The sequence below is a fragment of the Monodelphis domestica genome, chromosome 1 (assembly GCF_027887165.1).
Source record: "Monodelphis domestica isolate mMonDom1 chromosome 1, mMonDom1.pri, whole genome shotgun sequence".
Classification (NCBI taxonomy): Eukaryota; Metazoa; Chordata; class Mammalia; order Didelphimorphia; family Didelphidae; genus Monodelphis; species Monodelphis domestica.
This window is the reverse complement of record NC_077227.1, coordinates 161273096-161291294: the sequence shown is the minus strand read 5'-3', so window position 1 is coordinate 161291294 and position 18199 is coordinate 161273096. Positions and strand designations below refer to the sequence as shown.

General features: G+C 39.3%; 1 protein-coding gene across 7 annotated transcripts in view; it reads right to left on the bottom strand.

Annotated features, from left to right (window-relative positions):
* The window catches only part of GLCE (glucuronic acid epimerase), a 168105-nt gene that overhangs the window by 24901 nt on the left and 125005 nt on the right, over positions 1-18199 (bottom strand). The window contains exon 4 of one of the 7 annotated variants that reach the window (XM_007479629.3): positions 10346-10425. The exons of 5 other annotated variants lie outside the window; for them this stretch is intronic. The gene's annotated coding sequence lies outside the window, so the exon portion shown is untranslated. Of the gene's footprint in view, positions 1-10345; positions 10426-10750; positions 10867-18199 lie in introns of those variants that run through there. One more of the 7 variants, XM_056808867.1, reaches the window with a different exon arrangement.

Sequence of the window (18199 nt, the reverse complement as noted above, 5' to 3'; positions counted from 1 at the left end):
AAAAAGAGAAATTACATGAAATTAAATACCTAGAGATTCAGAAGTCTACAGAGCTCAGCTAAAAAATGAAAGAAAAAAAGAGAAATTACATTAAATGAAATAATAGAAGAAATTACTGAAAATTACTGGAGAAGAAAATGGCAAACCACTCCCTGTTTAGAAAACTCCAAATGGGATCTCAAAAAATTGGACACACCTGAAAATTTACTGGACAACATAAGATAATACACAGTACAAAACAAAGATACATGATTATATCAATAGGCACCGGAAAAGTTTTTTATAAACACCAGTTTTCTATTGGAAACATTAATAAGCATATGAGTAACAGACCTTTCTGTTATATGGCAAATAGTACCTAAAACCATGACCATACATTCAATGAAATGGGGATAAACTAAGATCTTTCTAATAAGATAGGAAAAAACCAACCATGACCATTATCACTGTCATTATTTGGTAGTGTTGGAAGAATTAAGAGAGACCTTACCAGGACACACAAGAACTATATAAACATGCTTTGTAGAATGAAGAATCTCAAATAAGTGGAGATGTTAATACATCATGGTTGGATCATGACAATATAATAAAAATTACAATACTAACTAAAATAATTTACCTATTCAGTGTTATGTCATTGAATCTACAAATGGATTACTTTAAGAAGGTAGGACAAATAGTAGCAAAGTTCATTAGAGGCACAAAAAGTCAAGATTTCTCAATAGAAATGGTGCAAAAAAATATGACAGATGCATAGCAGTACCAGATTTTGAACTATGCTTACTACATAGCAGCAATCAGCAAAACTATTGGCTACTAGTTAAAAAACAGAGAAGGCAATCAGCTGAGATTAGGTGTACAACAAAGAATCAAATGATCATAGTAACAGTGTTTGATAGATCTAAAGGCTAACTTTTTGGATAAATCAAAATAAACATTTATTAGACTCTTTGCTTAGAGTTTGGTTAGATATCAAAGATACCAAGGTCATCCACTGCATCGACATCCATTGCCAGTCATCATGACTTTTGTCTTTCCATTGGACTTTGATGACTCTGGAAGACAGCCAAGCCAATGACTGTGCAACTCCACCTCACCAATCTATGCTTCAGTCAAAAAACATCACTCAGTAATATCACTTTGGTCCTCTTGAAGTATGAAGGACAACAATCATTAAGCTTCTACTATGTGTCAGTCATTGTACTAAGAGCTGGGGGTACAAAAAGAGGCCTTCAAAAAGCTACAATCTAATGTGGGGGGAGGCATGTGGTGATGAGGACCTGCAACAGAGTAGTGGCAGTGTTGGAGGAGAGAAGGGAGGATATTCAAGAGATGGTACAAAGTTGTGAAATCCACAGTTAGAGGCAACAGATTGCATATGGGGTGAAAGTGAAGAGTTGAGGATGACTCCTAGGTTGTGAAGGGCTGGGAGGATGGTGTGGTTCTCTAGGTAGGTAGGAGGTAGAGAGAGTTTAGGGGGAAAGATACAGAGTTGTTTTAGACATGTTGCATTTAAGGTATTTACTGGATATGTGGTTTGAGATGCTTGAGAAGCTGGAGGTTAACAGATTGGGGCAAGAAAAGATTTGAGAATCATCAATTTAGAGATGGTAATTAAATATATGGGAGCTGATGAGATCAAGTGAAGGGGTATAGAAGGAAAAGGAATCCTGAGGGAGGCCTATGATTAGAGGGTACCATCTATCTTTGTAATAAGTAACAAAGGATTGTTGTAAGGGAACTTGCTATAACGAAACACTTCAGCTTCATTTGGCTCTGTCACTAGAGAAGAAATGTCTTTCATCTCCATAGGGAACTGAAATTGTATGGTATTAACTACATGGGAGGTTTAGGTTGTGGAAAATTAATATTGAATTGGGATATTTTGTGAAATTCCTCCCATTCCACCTCCAAGAAGAGTCTGATTTTAAGGTTAGGCTGAACCTAGTATCTCTCCAGGGTTATGAAACTGGGTTGGTTCCTCCCTTCTTTTGTTTTATGATGAAAAGATTAAGGTCAGGGCTAGCCAGCTACTGAGAATCCCCAGCCTGGTTTGAAAGATTAAGGAAACCAGAAAGCCCTGAAGACATGTCACAGCTATATGGCAGGGAGCAAAGGGCTTATAGGAGTCCTCCTTCTTTGGACAAAGACCTGCCTTTTTTGGTATTAAAATTAAGAGGGACAAGTTTAGGTCTCTAAGTCCATCTGCTCCAAGACTATTTACCAATCAGAGAAATCTTGGGATATCCAGTCATGGGACTGAGTAATGTGAAAGAGAATTTTAAACTCCTTTTGTTTATTTTAACTTAATCAAGAACTTGGGAGACCTCTGCCTTTCATACGTAGTCATTAACACTTAGTAAGAACCTTTTACTAGAAAAGGAAGTTCATACCCTAAAAAGACCACAAGCACTGCCCCCCCTGTGCTAGGCAAATTGGGAGAATGTGGTTCCTGAGATATGAGGAGGAGAGCTGATGGGTGGATAAAACTGCATATAAGCGGCAGCCTCTGGGACTTTGGAGTGCTGGTTAGGTCTTCATCTTTTGCCTCATGGGCAGGAGCTCTGGTCAGGTTTTTTTTTAATGGCTTGAACCTTGGATTCTGGTGAAGATTCAGCTTTCTGAGTTGGGAGATGTGGGCTGAAGAGGATGCTTACTTGGGTGAGACTCTTGCCTCTGTGGTGTGAGAGACTGCCCCTGCGACTCAGCCTCTTGGGTGGTGATCTTTGGTGGTTGAACAGCCTGGCTGGAGACACTCTCATGGGCTGGTGAGACTTGCATTTGGATTTGCATTTGCAGTCTGGAGGCACTTGAGGCAATATTTTTTTGCCTTCTTCCTACATTTCCCTCTCTTACTATCACTATTTTGCTGTAATAAAGTTACTAACAATCTCATAACTTAATGTTTAATTATTATAAACGGCAACCACAACTTTTAGAAATTCTTGTATTTGTCAAACCCATTTTAATTATTACAATGATGAGCTCACAAAGGGTATGAAAGAGATACACAACAGGAACTTCCACTCTTGGGCGCCCATTTAGATTGTGGAGGGAGTCAATTGACCAGTTTTAATAAATTATTTCAAAATTAAGAAATATTGACTAGATAATTTCAATCATTACAAGGTAATTCTAAAGATTTTTATTTGCATCCACACAATGTAACATGCCTAAAGTTTTCTGAAAGGGATACTGAGCCCATGGCATCCTTTGCCTCTGAGGAGAATGTCCTCTGCCATCTTCCTGGAATTTTCCAAATAAGACAAAGGCTTTGGAAGATACTCAGGTTTGGGGGTAGCTGAAGGGCCCATAGTGCTCTGGTACCTAATTTTTGGGTAGAGTAGTACAAGCACTCTTATAAACTAGTCATCAACTATTTTCTTATCAATCCCATGATTTGGAAACCACATTCAACACTCCCTTCAGAGGATGGTGTTACCCCACCCACTTAGCAAAGCATCAGTTGTCTCTGTGATTTTGCCACCCATTCCCAGAGACTCTACTTGCACTGACAGCAGTAGTTGCCCAGGTCACAACTATCCTAACAACCTGCTCAAATTCCACCAAGTGATCATTCTATACTTGTATTGGCTATGTGTCTAGGGAGACCACAGCTTAAGTCATTTGAGTGGGAAAGAGAGTGGTATTTAATTGCCTTTCAGATTGGCTAGGCATAGTATAGTAGGTCTTGGAGGAGGAAAAAAGAAAGGAAGCAAATAAATCCAATCTGTTAATCCATTTCCTAGGGGAATCCCCCCCTCCCCCATTTCTCTGTAGAACTCTATCTATGAACTGGCTTTAAGGGGAGTACTTCTTTATAAGACTAGGTTCAAAAAACTCCCCATGTAAGCCGCTTAAAAAGGGATACAGATCATGCCCTTTCTGGAGGCTCTAACAAATTTAGCTGACTTTGTAAAAGGAGGTCCTCAAAGAGGTCCCCCAGGCCACAGAAGTCCAAGAGTCTTTCTACATTGGCTGCATGCCCTTAGAAGTCACTGCTTCAGCAATTCCTCAGTCTTCAGAACTTAAACAACTTGCAACCACCACTGCTCTCAGGTGGAGAGTCTGCCTACAGCCTCAGGGCATGGGATCACCACTCCTGGGGAAGCAGCCTTAGGATAAGCCTAGTAGTTCCCCAGTTTCTGTCCCAATTCGACTGTCTAGTCTCTTGGCTCCTATCTAACAGGAACAGGAGGAGTCTTTGGCTAGACCGGATATCCAGGGGCCCCTCACTTCTCAGCCCATCAAGGTAGATCACTTCACTTGGGCTTCCAGGCACTCCCATTAGCCACTCCTTAGCTTTCACTGCAAAGTCCCTAAAAGGGGAGAGTTCAGTCTCTGGTGGCTGAATGCCCTTGCCCAGAGTCTATGCAGGAATGATCAGGTCCTCCTGACAGAGAATTGGACAGTGTCTTGCTATCCAATCTTCTTGTTACTTTCTTCTTCCGGATCTATAAGGCTTTTTCTCCAACTTGACCACTGGTAGAGTCATGAAACCATCTCTCTCATCTCAACCTACCAAGAGCTTGCCAGATGTCATAGTGAAGGTTCTAAGTCAGTTCCCTGTTAGTTCAGGTTTGATGATGATACAAAGTCAGGACCTTGCAAGTTACCAAACATTTAAGAGAGATTTACTTCATCCTAACATATAAAGGATATGCAAAAGATACTGTGGTGCTAAGCTCACCTTAGCATCTGGAAATAGTATCTGGCCAGTAAGTCTCAGAGTATGGCAACTCAAGTGGTGTAAGGCACCCATAGAGTCCAATAGGCCAGAAAACTTGAGGTTGATAAAGCTCCTTCAATCTTTGCATGCTATGGTCTATTAGAAACGTAAGGCTTTTTTTTTCCCCCTGAGAAACTTAAACTCCTCCTTAGAAAGCCCTGGAAAGATAACTTTAAAAAGTCTTTTATAGTGAATAACATTTTCATATTCACTAACATATAGTTTTAAATTAGACGTTTTTCCTCTTATTTTCTTGACTCACACTAACAAACTCCAAAAGATCTTTATTTCAACTAAAAATGTTTCTATATTCTTTTTACATTTTGGGGGAGTATATATAGATTGAGTCATTCCTGTATATTCTCTGGAGGTGGCCTTTTACAAGTTATTCTTCAAATATTCTATAGCTATATATAATACTCTCTTGATTCTACTTTTACTCATTACTTTATATAGGTCTTTCCAAAGTTTTAAAAAAAAAATAACTTGTTCAGTGTTGTTTTGGTGCTGTAGTATTCCATCACAATCATATACCACAATTTGTCTAGCCAAGCCCCAGTTCTTTGCCACTTTAAAGGAAACTGCTTTATAAATGTCTTGAAACATAAAAGGATCTTTTCCCTTTTCCCTGATCTCCTTGGGAAAGATCAGCAATGCTATTGTTGTATCTAAGGGTATACATAGTTGTATATCTCTGGCCATAACTCCCAAATTGCTCAACAAAATGGTTGGATCAATTCACAGTTCTACCAGTACAGTTTAAGTGTTCCAACTTCCCCACATCCACTATAAAATTTGTCACTTTGCCCTTTTATCATTTTGGCCAATCTGATAGGTGAGAGATGATTCTTAGAATTGTTTTTCTCTAATCAGTAGTGATTTTGAGCATTTTTTGCATATACCTATATATGTCTTTGATTTCTTCAACCAAAAACTGTCTGTTCATATCTTTTGTCCATTTATTATTTGGGGAATGGTTCCTCTCTTAATATAATATTGCCATTTTTGACATATTTGACAAATTATACTTAATTTGACAAAGTTCTCTATATAGTTTAGATGAGACCTCTGAGAAACTATCTATTAAATATTTTCCAATTTTCTCTTCCCAATTACACTTAAAAACATTTTTAAAAATTCTGAGTTTCAAATTCTTTCCTCCTCTTCTTACCTCTCAAGAAATTTTATACAGACATGTGTAGTCATGCAAAACATATTTCCATATTAGCCATGTTGTGAAAGAAAACAGACCAAAAAAATGAAAAGAAAGTAAAAGAAGTATGCTTTGATTTGCATTCAGATTCTATCAGTTCTTTCTCTGGAGGCAGATAGCATTTTATCATTATAAGTTCTTTGGCATTGTCTCGGATCACTGTATTACTAAGAATAGCTAAGTCATTCACAATCCTCAAAAGATTTTAAAATCATTTTGTTTTCTGTAACGAGAAGTATACATCTCTGCCAACAAATACAGACAAATTTAAACATTTTGAGTAGTACTCTTTTTCACAAAAAGCATATAGTTATGATTAGTCATCTATAATTCATAGTGTGAATTATTAAGATTTCTTGGCTTCTAGACATCAGAATGACAGCAGTAAAAATAGTTTTAAGTTTTCTTTAGCCAATTTTAAAAAATCCTTTGTGTGTTCAAAACAGTTTGACACACCATTTGCTTCATTTCCATTTTTAAGTCAGAATATAAACTCTATTTAATCAAAACTATTTAAATAGTTCCACTAAAATATTTAATGTGTTTGAGATAAATCAACTAGTTGGTATTTCTTTAAGATAGAGTATTGCATTTTTTTTTAAGAAGGTAAAAAAGATTTGTGGAAAACAAGACTAGGTTAACTACTTATTTAATGTGTTTATTTTTATTGGAACCAATGTAAATGACATACATTTTAAAGTGGGAATGGTGATATGCTGCTGCTGTTAAAGAACCTATTTGGCTATCTAAGGACAGGCATATATTTTCTACATGGCATGTGTAATTTGATCATTATAAGACTGCATAGGGAGTTAGGCATAGTACTTAGAGTGCTGGACTTAATAATGGCAAGTTGACCATGACTTTATGTATATTTTTTCATTTGCTCCCACAGAAAATTTATGAGGTAGATACTACACTCAAAGATGATGAGGCTCATGGATTGGAGTAGGACATCCCTGGAAGCATATAGATCAATGAGCTAGCAAATGTTTAGTAAGTATTTACTATTTGTGAAGCAAGCACTGGGGATACAGAAGCCAAAGACAGAATCCCTCATGGAGCTCAGAGGGAAGGAGTGGATTTGTAGAAGGCAAAATTTAAACTGGGAAGTTAGAAGGCAGAGGGAAGGAGGGAGAACATTCCAGGCATGGGACACAACCAGTGAAAAGGCAAATTTGAGAGGAGTGTTGGGTTTAAAGAATAAAAAGAGGCCAATGCTACTGGACTGTGGAAAAGAGTAAATTTTAAGACTGAAAAGATAGGAAGGGGCCAAAATATGAAGAATTTTAAAAGCCAAACAAGATTTTTATATTTGATCCTGGAAGTAACAGGGATTCACTTGAGCTTATTGAGTAGGAAGGGAGACATGCTCAGATTTGCACTTTAGGGAGATCATTTTGGCAATTGAGTGAAGGATGGACTGGATTTGGAAAGAGACCCCGGGCAGGGAGACCAATCTAAAGGCTTTTGTAATACTCCAGGCATTTGGAGTTGAGGGCCTAAATCAGGGCAACAGCTGAATTATTAGAGAAAAGGGGCATATGGGAGAGATTTAGTAATATAAATTTGTAGTGGAGCACTGTCATCAGCAGCATGCAAATCTGAGCTAAATTGGCAGACGGTAGGAGTTTGGCAAGGAGACAGAAGGGACTCCACTATAGAAGACAGCAAAGAACTGAACTGACAACCAAAAGGTTGAGAGACAGAATGGAGGAGAGAGTATAGCCACTGTAGGAGTGTTGGCCTGGGAATTAATAGAAGAGTGGAGGGCTTGGAGGTCCAGGTGAAGTTAAAAAAGAGGGTTAGGAAATACAATATATTTTGGTCCAGAGTCCATTATTTCTAGATTGCTTTCTATTTTTCACTAGCAATGAATCTTTCTTTACTTGTTGAAGTAATCTCATTCCATTTCATCTCTTCCAACAGACGGTAGCTTCTGTAATCCCTACTGTTTCATTTAAAAACAAAACAAAACAAACCCCTACTTTCTGTCCTAGTAACAACTCAGACAGAAATAACAAGACAGTAACAAGTAACAAGACAGAAGGACAGGGCTAGGCCAACAGGCTAGGCCAACTTGCCCAAGTCACTTGGGAAGTGTCTGAGACCACTCCAGGATGGCACTTTAACCTAGCTGCCCCATACTACTTGACTTTTACCATGTTATTCCCCTGCTTTCCTACTTACTTCTGGCTTTGCAATGATGTAAAAGTCTCCCAAGAACTCTCTGGATTCAAGAGTTAATAAGTACTTCCAGTGTGCAAAGAACTGTCCTAAGTACTGAAATATAAATTTAGCTAAGACACAGTATGGGTCCCCATGGATTTTGGACTCTGATAATCCACAAATAGCTGTAATAATAATAATATATGAGAGCTACACAAGAGAGATACAATACAATGCTGAGGTGAGAGAGGGAGAGTAATGATCAGAAAAAGCTTCAAAATGGAGGAATGCAGAGTTCATTTAGACTTTAAAGGAAGAGTAGGAATTTAATAGATGGAATGGGGCAGGAGGACACTCTAGATATAGGGAAGTATCAATGAAATTGGGTGTAGGAAAACACAGGGGACAAAGAATTATCTAATTTGATTAAAGCAGAAAGGAGATGAAGAGAAGAACAGTAGATAAGGTTGGATAGCTTTAGATGCCAGGCAAAGGAATTTAAACTTTTATTTGGCAAGCAACATGGAGCCAGAGATTTTTAATTTGAGATGACATAAGCTCCACGCAGAAAAGATTAATCTGGCTGCAAATCAATCAACAAGCATTTATGAAGTATCCATTATGAGCCAGGCAATTGTGCTAATTGCTGAGGACATAAAGACAACATAAAATAAGTTCTTCAAGTAGCACATGTTCTATTGGGTGCAGACACACAAAGCACATACAAAATAAATATAAGATAATTTAGGAAGTGGAGGTTCAGAGGAATTAGCAGCTGGTAGAATCCATAATGGTTTCATGTAGAAGGTTTAGCTGGGTATTGAAAGAAACAAGAGATTCTAAGGAAGAGATGAGGGAATGAATTCCAGGCTTAGGAAGCAGTAGATGTTTTCCTTTGGAGACAGGAGATGAGAGTCCTGCTAGTTTGTCTAGAGTGGAGGATAGGTAGTGATCAAGAACAGATCTGGAAAGGTAAATTAGAGCCAGGCTTTACAACCCAAATACAGGAGTTTATAATTTGATCTTGGAGGCAACACAAAACCACTGAAGTAGGAGAATGACACGGTCGGAATTGCACTTTAAAAAAAGATTATTTTAGTAGCTTAGATGAACCAATGGGAAGAGACTTGGGAAAGGAGACCAATTAGAAGGGTCTTGCAGGGGGTAACTGGGTGGCTCAGTGGATTAAGAGCCAGGTCTAGAGACAGAAGGTCCTAGGTTTAAATCTGGTTTCAGATACTTCCCAGCTGTGTGTGACCCTGGGCAAGTCACTTAACCCCTATTGCCTAGCCCTTACCACTCTTCTGCCTTGGAACCAATACACATTTGATTCTAAGATGGAACACAACTGATTCTAAGATGGAAGATAAGGGTTAAAAAAAAAAAGGTTCTTGCAATAGAGTCCAGGCAAGAGGAGTGAAGGTTCTAAACTAAAGGGTGGCAGAGAGAATGGGATTTATGTAAGAGATGTTGTGGTTGTGGAAGCAGAAACAAAGAGATTTAGGAATTGCCTGGATATGTGGGGCAAGGAAGAGTAAGAAGTAGAGTATAATGTTGAGCAAACTTGGGTTGGTGAAAGGGTTTCAACAGAAACAAAGCAGCTCAGAAGAATTGTGGATTTGGGGAGAAAAAGTTTTGTTTTGAAGAGGTATTGTTTGAGATGCCAATAGGATGTTCATTTTGAAACAGGCAGTTGGAGATGAAGAGCTTCAGCTCAGGAGAGAGACCAGGTCTCAATAGAAAGATCAGAGAGCTGTTTGAATAAAAATGATGGAGTGTAAAAAAACCAACTGAGAATTTGGAGAGAAGAAAAGAGCACCTAGGACAGAGTCTTAGGGAACAAACACAAATCTGTGCAAAATATAAATGATGAGCTGAGAAGGTGAGCTCAGAACCAAGAGAAGGCAGTGTCACAAAAACCCAGAAACTAGAGGACATCCAAGAGAATAAAGTCAGTGTTACTTAGAGCAGACAGTTGAGAAGGATGAAGACTGAGAAAATTCCACCCAACTTGGCAATTAGAAGATCACTGGAGAGAGCATTTTCAATTGAATGATGAGGTCAGAAGCAAATAGTAAAGGGTTTAGAAAAGATTAAGAGGAGAGGGGCTGGCAACAATAAGCACATGCAGATTTTTAAAGAGATGATCTGTTTCAAAAGAGAACTGGCTGATAGTTCAAGGGGATAATAAGGTCCAGTGGATATTTTTTAAAAATATGAAGACTTGGACCTACCTGTTTGTAGGTAGTGGGGACAGAACCAGTAGATAAGAAAAATCACAGATTAGGGAGACAGCAAGGATTATTGTGGCAATCTGTTGGAGAAGAGGGGAAATGGGTCAAGAGTATATATAAAGGGGTGTCCTTGGTGAGAAAGGCCACTTCTTCATTAGAGACTGGTGAGATGGTTTGAATCACTCTCAATATATAATCTCTGAAAACATTTAAGGAAAATATCAAAGGGTAATTGTGACTAAATACCACAATTAGTCTTATAATTTAGCAGTTTTCTAAATGGACAAGTATATACATACATACATACATACATACATACACACACATATGTATATCCCTTATTTTCTGCCTTAGCATCATATTGATTCTAAGGCAGAAGAGTTGCTAGGCAACTGGGTGACTTACCCAGTGAGGCCAGATATGAACTCATGTCTTCCCAACTTTAGGTCATGGCATTACCAATGATAGTAAAGCATTTGAGACCTGAAAAGTTGATGATTCTGTGGGCACTATAATTAAACCTGTAATAGGAAGGGAGAACATATGACTCAGAAGAACGGCTTTAACTTTTGCTTTATTAAAGGAATTAGGATACTAATTGCATTTGTTATTTAAATACCTGTGTAAATACTACTGTATGCTTAAAATCTATTTTGAGCTTGATTATTGCACAAGAACTAAAGGCCCTTTGTGGAGAGCAAAAAACAAATCAAATTCCTATGTTAATAAAGCATGAACCTTGGGTGGAAGTTGAATCATTCCTGAAAGGCCTTCAAAGACTGAGGTTTGATTTGTGTGAGCCCAGAGCAGGGGTTGACTCCCAGGTGGCATATATTAACTTATAGTCACTGAAGAAGGACCTCATATTAAGTATTTGTGGAAAGCTCTTTCTATTCTTCCTTTCTGTTAACAAATGGCAAATTAAAAGAGGGGAGGAAGGATAGTCTGGATAGGAAAGAGATAATAAAAGATGGAAGACCTTCTGGAGACAATTATAATTGTACAGGCAATTGGCAGGGGAACTAATACTAAAGTGGGAGCAGCAAGAACATAATGGGGATAGGTGTGAGCGACACTGAAGAAGTAGAATCAAATTAGATGAATCTGGTAATAGATTGAACATGATTAAGTTAGGGATATGGAAGAGAAGGTGCATCAGGTTTCAGGGAAATGCTAAATTGTTTAGACAAGTTTAGTGCTGCTGGGGGCATATAAGAGGTACTACCTTGTCCAGAAGGCAAAGGAGGAGGTGAATCTGGAACACAAATGAGGGATTAGAGTTAGAAAAAGAAATTTGGGAGTCATGATAGTTATGGGATTTGAAGTCAAGAAAATGAATGAGAAAGAATGCAGAATGAAGAAAAGGGACCCAAAGACAGGTAAAAGAGGTGAAACAGCACTGTTTGACAAGAAGAAACATGTAAGGATATAAAGGAAGTGGGGGAGAGGGAGGGAAGAGAGAAGAATGTAATTAGTATTTACACATTATATATTTATATATATATAAATTATATATAATATATACTACAGTGTCAAAAGTATTTGGGTGAAGAGAAACAGAGGAAGAAACATGGAATATTGTGATAAAAGTATTCAGCAGATCATTTAGACAGAAGGAGAAAACAGAGGAAAAGTTTGAGAATGAGATCACAAGTCTGACACAGAAACACAATACAGAAATTATTGGGAAGGGAGGTAGGGTGCCTTCAATTACCCACATATTTGCTAAAACCTTTTTTCTGAAAGGAAAGCAGCTAATACTTTAATTTGTGGATGCTAATTTTGTTCTTCAAAAGGCAGAAGATCCAATGAAAAAAAATTCTGTTCTGTTTCTGATTGTTCTATTTCAAAACTACTTTTTACTTCCACAATCTAGACTAATCACTGTCCCAACCCATAGTTCCTATATCTTTGTCTATGTACCACCTCCCTACCCCCCAAACCTAGACTGCTTTACTCTTCCTCCATCCAACTCTTCCCTTTATCCTCCTACCACCTGTTGAAAGTCCTTTTATCCCTCAAGACAACTCTACCAACTCATTTGGAAATGATCTTTTCCTTTTCAGTTTCAAAAAATAATTATTTGGTTGGAGCTCTCCTGTGTAATTGTCATTCTGAATTGTTCGAGTGCTTAGCTATGAATGGCCAGACTCAAAAAGCAATTGTTGATAGTTGAATGCCAGCTTGGCAGGAGGTCTCCAAGGGGAGAGCTATAAGGATCTGTGCTTGGTCTTGGATGACTTCAGTAAAAGCATAATGAAATACTCATCAAATCTGCAGATGATACAAAATCTGGGGGAAATAGTCAATGGATAACAATGGTTAACAGTCACATTCCAAAAAGAATTCAACCAGCTATAGCACTGTGCTGAATTTAATATGAAGAAATTCAATAGGGTTAATGTAAAAGAATCTTATCTTTTGTTTAACAAAAATCACTTGACAAATACAAGATGAGGACAACATGGTTAAATAGCAATTTGTCTGAAAAAGACTGGAGATTTTAAGGACTGCAAGTTCAATGGGTCAGAACGGTAACATCCATTAAGGGTAGCAGCCTTAAAAAGCTCATGTAACCATGGACTGCAACTTCCAAGCCTAAGGATGTAAGGACCTCTACATTCTGCCTGAGGCAGAGCACATTTGCACTGATCCCAACTCTTGTAGGCTGCTCTAGAGATTAGGTTATAACCATCCACACCTCAGAGTTATCTTATCAATGTAAACAAACTTGCAATGGTTAGAAAGACTTTTTAAATTGAGGAAATGTTCCTATAGGTGGAACTGCCAAACACACAAAGTCAAAACAACCCTTCCTGAGAAGATCTGGCTTTTCCACTGACCTGTTACGTTTCCCATAGAGGGATTGACTCAAAAATCTGAAATATTTAATTGGTAGGATTTCAAGTAGGAGAGATATCCAGGGATAGGGGAGGGGAGTCTTTTAGGATCCTCTAAATCATAGCAAGTATGACTCCACTATAGGAGTCTCATTCCCATGGAGGTAGCAGGAGGTAAAGAGAAGAGTGCTGCCCTGTCTTAAGCTCAGCATGGGCATACCCATCAGTAAGGGATCCATGGTTCATCAGACCAGGTTTCTGTTACATTCAGTTTTTATTTCTTCTTCACAGCTAAATGTAAAAGTATTTTTAACTGGAGCTTTGGATCAGTATGACCACCAAACCTCCTGGTCAGTTTATTCATTTTTTAGCCTCATTTATCAGATGAGATTAATGAATGGGTGTGTGTGTGCATGTACCTGTGTGCCTGTGATAAGATCTGATCTGTGCTTTAGGGAGATGCCTTTGGTAGCTGAATGGAGGCTGGATTAGAGGAGGGGAGAGACTCAAGGGAGGCAGATCCACTTCCAGGCTATTGCCACAGTCCAGGTGTGAGACAATGAGAGCCTGAATCAAACTGGTGTCAGTGCGGGGGAGAGGAGGGCATGTACTGGAGAGAGGATGCAGTTAATAGGCTCTGGCAAGAGTCTGGATATTGGGGGGAGGGGTTGGGAGAAAGGAGCAAGTCTGACCCTTATGCCTCTCTTCCCTACTCTAAACTCCAGTGGTTTCCTATCACTGCTAGAAGCAAATACAAATGCCCTTCATAACCTACCCCCTCTTTTCCCCCTCCCCCACTCTGAGATCCTCTACCAGCCTCCAGGCTATTCCCTGCCGGGGCACTCCATCTGCCCACTCAGTATGGAATATTTTCTCAGGCAGTCTCCCCTCCCCAGCCCAGAATGGTCTTCCCTTTCATCTCCACCACCCGGCCTTCACAGGATTCCCATAAGCCCCAGCTAAAATCCCACGTTCTGCAGGAAATCTTTTCTGATCTCCCTTAATGCTAGTGTATGTGTATATATATATAAACAGTCCAGGTAACGAGCCCTACTCTTTGCCCATACAGTAGTCCACAAATGTGAAAGACGCTGCTGCTGTGGGCCACACACTGTGCTGGGTATATACAAAGAAAAGCAAAGGACAGTCTATAGTCGTTGTCCTTCTAGAAATTGTACTCTCTCCCTAGACCTACCCCTCCTTTCTGTTCCTCTTGAGCTCTAGATGCTTCAGCTTTACTGGGGGTTACTGTCCTATAGCAAAGCCTGGTCGGGGCCTCAAATCTGCTCCTTTTTCCTGAGGGAAGACAATGAACCAAAAGAATAAGAAAACTCCCCAAGGTGTAAAGACCTTTCCATTTGCTTAGGAAAACATCCACCTCTCAAGGGCTCTACTTTCTCTTTTGTAGCCTAGCACAGTCAGTGCCTTATACTAGGTTATTCAGTAATTTCAGTTATGTTTGACTCTTCTTGACCCCACCTGGAGTTTTCTGGGCAAAGACCATTGAGTGGTTTGCCATTTCCTTTTCTGGCTCATTTGATTGATGAGGAACTAAGGCAAACACTGTTAAGTGACTTACCCAGGGTCATCCAGCTATTAAGTATCTAAGGCCGAATTTGAACTCAGGAGGATGAGTTTTCCTGTCTGCAGGCCCAGCACTCAATCCACTGCACCACCTAACTGCCCCCCACACTAAGAAGTACATAATAAATGTCTGTTGAATCACTGGACAGAAAGTCAAATCTAGTTCCAGACCTATTTCCAAAGGGAGCGGGGGATTTCCTTCTTGTCAGCTAGAATAGAATCAAAATCATGAAGTCAATCATGTCCCTATTTAAATTGAATAATTTAATTTGTATAAATTATTCATTTATAGGTATGCTTCAGCATGGGCTGCAGCACAGCTGCTAATGGAACATAGTGATCAGCTAAAAACAAATTAGAGGGAATAAGTGCTCAAAGCTAAGAAGCCCAAGGGTTTTTCTTGGCTGGCTAAATGAGGAAGACATTTGACTTAAGGAAAGACAAAAATGAGAATAAAAGCAGCAGTTATAGCCTACACCTAAGTCACACAGGCTACAATCCTACCTGCCCAATTTTCCCCAGGGACAAGAGGTATTTCTAGTCTTCACAGGAGAAGTAGCATTAAGGGCCCTGATGGGCAGACAGGAACAGCCCCCCCCCCCCTTTTTAAATTAAAAAATATTTTTTTAAAACCCTTACCTTCCGTCTTGAAATCGATGCTGTGTACTGATTCCAAGGCAGAAGAGTGGTAAGGGCTAGGCAATGGGGTTTAAGTGACTTGCACAGGGTCACACAGCTGGGAAGTGTCTGAGGCCAGATTTGAACCTAGGACCTCCCCTCTCTAGGCCTGGCTCTCAATCTACTGAGCCATCCAGCTGCCCTCAGTAACAGCCCTTTAGAGAGAAGGGAGACACTGAAAAGAGATGGTAGGGCTAAATTTGCCTCATTCTTTCCCTCTAAATTTTTCTAATTTTTAAAATGTAAAGTTTTATAATTTTTCTCTAAATCAATCTTACTTTATTTCTTAAGGCTAGGCTCCTCCTAGAAATACTATAAATAAATGGAATAGGTTAGGTGTAGCAAGTTATTTTCTTCCCTAACAAAGTCATAGCCTGACTAGGGGGGAAAAAAAATCAAATGAAGCCAGCAGTGCATTATAAGGGACAGGAAACCTGACCCCCCCTCCCCCCGCCTGTCTTTCCTTACTTTTAAAATGAGGTAGTTGAACTAGCTATATTTCTAAAGTCTCTTCTGGTTATAGATAATCCTCACAGGTAATTAAAAGGATCAAATGAAATTCTATGTTCAGGGTATCCCCAAAGTCTTAGTGCAGTTCAAGACTTTGGGGACACCCTATATAAAACAGTCTGTAAATCATATAGCACTATATAAAGGTTTGCTATTATTACAGATAGAAAAATAAGTTTTTCCTTAGAGAGAAATACAGAACAGTAAACAAGATTTAAAGCGTTACAAACATTATGTTGTTAAACCATATTTGTCAGCTTAAGTAGATGAGGAAGAAAAAAAAAGGTGGGAATAGGAAATGGGGGATTGGAGGGAATAGTGAAGAGAATAAAGGAAAGATGGTGAAAAGGAAAGAAAACAGAAACAGGGAGAACAAGTAATGCCTAGTGAGAGGAAAAAGGAGACAGTGATATGGATTGTATTCAATCAGGTCTTCAGTTACCACCTGTTTGCCCTTTGTGAAGATTAAATTTAACTCTCCTCTGATTATAACAATGAAAATACTTAACTCTCCCCTGATTGTGAAGATTAAATTGTAAGATTTGCCTATTTTTAGATTTAATCCCATAAGAGTAAACACAATACATAAAGTTGAGTATGATGATCAGCCCATTTTATTTATTTATTTATTTCCCCCCTAGGTAATGGTGGTTAAGTGACTTGCCCAGGGTCACACAGCTGTGAAGTGTCTGAGGCCACATTTGAACCCAGGACCTCCCATCTCTAGGCCTGGCTCTCAATCCACTGAGCCACCCAGCTGCCCCCTGATCAGCCCATTTTAGATTTAATCACTAAAAGTGTAAATACCCTACTTAAAATTTGAATATGAAGATCTGCCCATTTTAGATCGAATCACCAAAGATGTAAATACTCCATGTCACACATTAGGTGGGAGGTCTGTGACCCACATGTGAAATAGTGGGTGATGAATCAAAGCCAACTGACTGTCCCTGGGCAGTCCTAAAACAAAGCATCAACTGTGACTGGTAGATGTAAAATTAGGGGAAGACACAAAAGGAAGTGACACAAAAGAAGCGTTTTTAAAAGGAGCTGTTACTTCCTATGAGAGGGAAATTCTTTATTCTTTGATCTGCTGACTGGACCTGAGACCCTGTTCTTTTGAACTGACGCGAGGTGAGTGACAAGCTGACTCTTAACGGCTGGATTTTCTGGAAAAACTATCCTCAGGAGAGATCTACTCTTTTCCTGCATCCCCAGGGCCTCAACTATAAGGGCCAAGGCCCCTCCAGCTAAGAACTAACTCTCTCTGCCTAAGCTGAGAGAAGGGCCTCTTTAATTAAGTAATTAAATTACTTAATGCTCAGGCTAGATATCTTACCTTATCCTCTCTCTGATTTCTTGCTTTACTCTTTCTACATTTTGTAAATAAATTGTAAATAAAATCTCTTTGGGAATTAATTAAATTTCTGGTGACCACACTCATAAAACATAAGGTCCAACCCTTTTAAAATTAACCCCCTTTTCCCCTGTACACCTTTGTTATTAATAAAGGGCAGTTGGGGTAGTTATGGCTCAGTGGACTAAGAGCCATGCCCAGAGATGGGAGATCCTGGGTTCAAATCTGACCGCAGACATTTCCTAGCTGTGTGACCCTGTGCAAGTCACTTAACCCTCATTGCCTAGCCCTTATCACTCTTCTGTCTTCTAAGGCAGAAGGTAAGGGGTTTAAAACAATTAATAAAGGGCAATTATTAAGCCCTGTCTAAGCAATGTGCTAAAGCACAGAGTCCCTACCCTCAAAAACTTACAATCTACTAAGAGTAACCCATAAAATAGGGGAGGGTGTTTTGGTCTGAATAGTCACAGGGATAAGAGTGGAGCCACAGGGAAGTAAAGTGATGGACCTTCTCTAGAAGCAATGGTAGTCAATGGAGTATGGCTGGTGGCAAACTGATGGCTGGAGTGGATGAAATCTGAAGATTGGTCTGGTTGGTTTGGACCACATAGACATAGTGGGTAATGTGAACCTTGCCCATATGGTCCTCAGCTTGGGCCCAGGGTAAGTGATGAACCACAACTCCTCAAATTATTCTGATCCTCACACCTTTTTTAGGTTCTGCTCTAAATTGATAATCTGAGTAGCCCACTTCAGTCAAAATTATTGCTTTGCTCTCTGCTATAGAAATTTAAAGACTATATGCCTGGAAACAGTATAAGAACTGGAGTTTGTTTGGGGCAGCTAGGTGGCGCAGTGGATAAAATGCCAATCCTGGAGTCACGA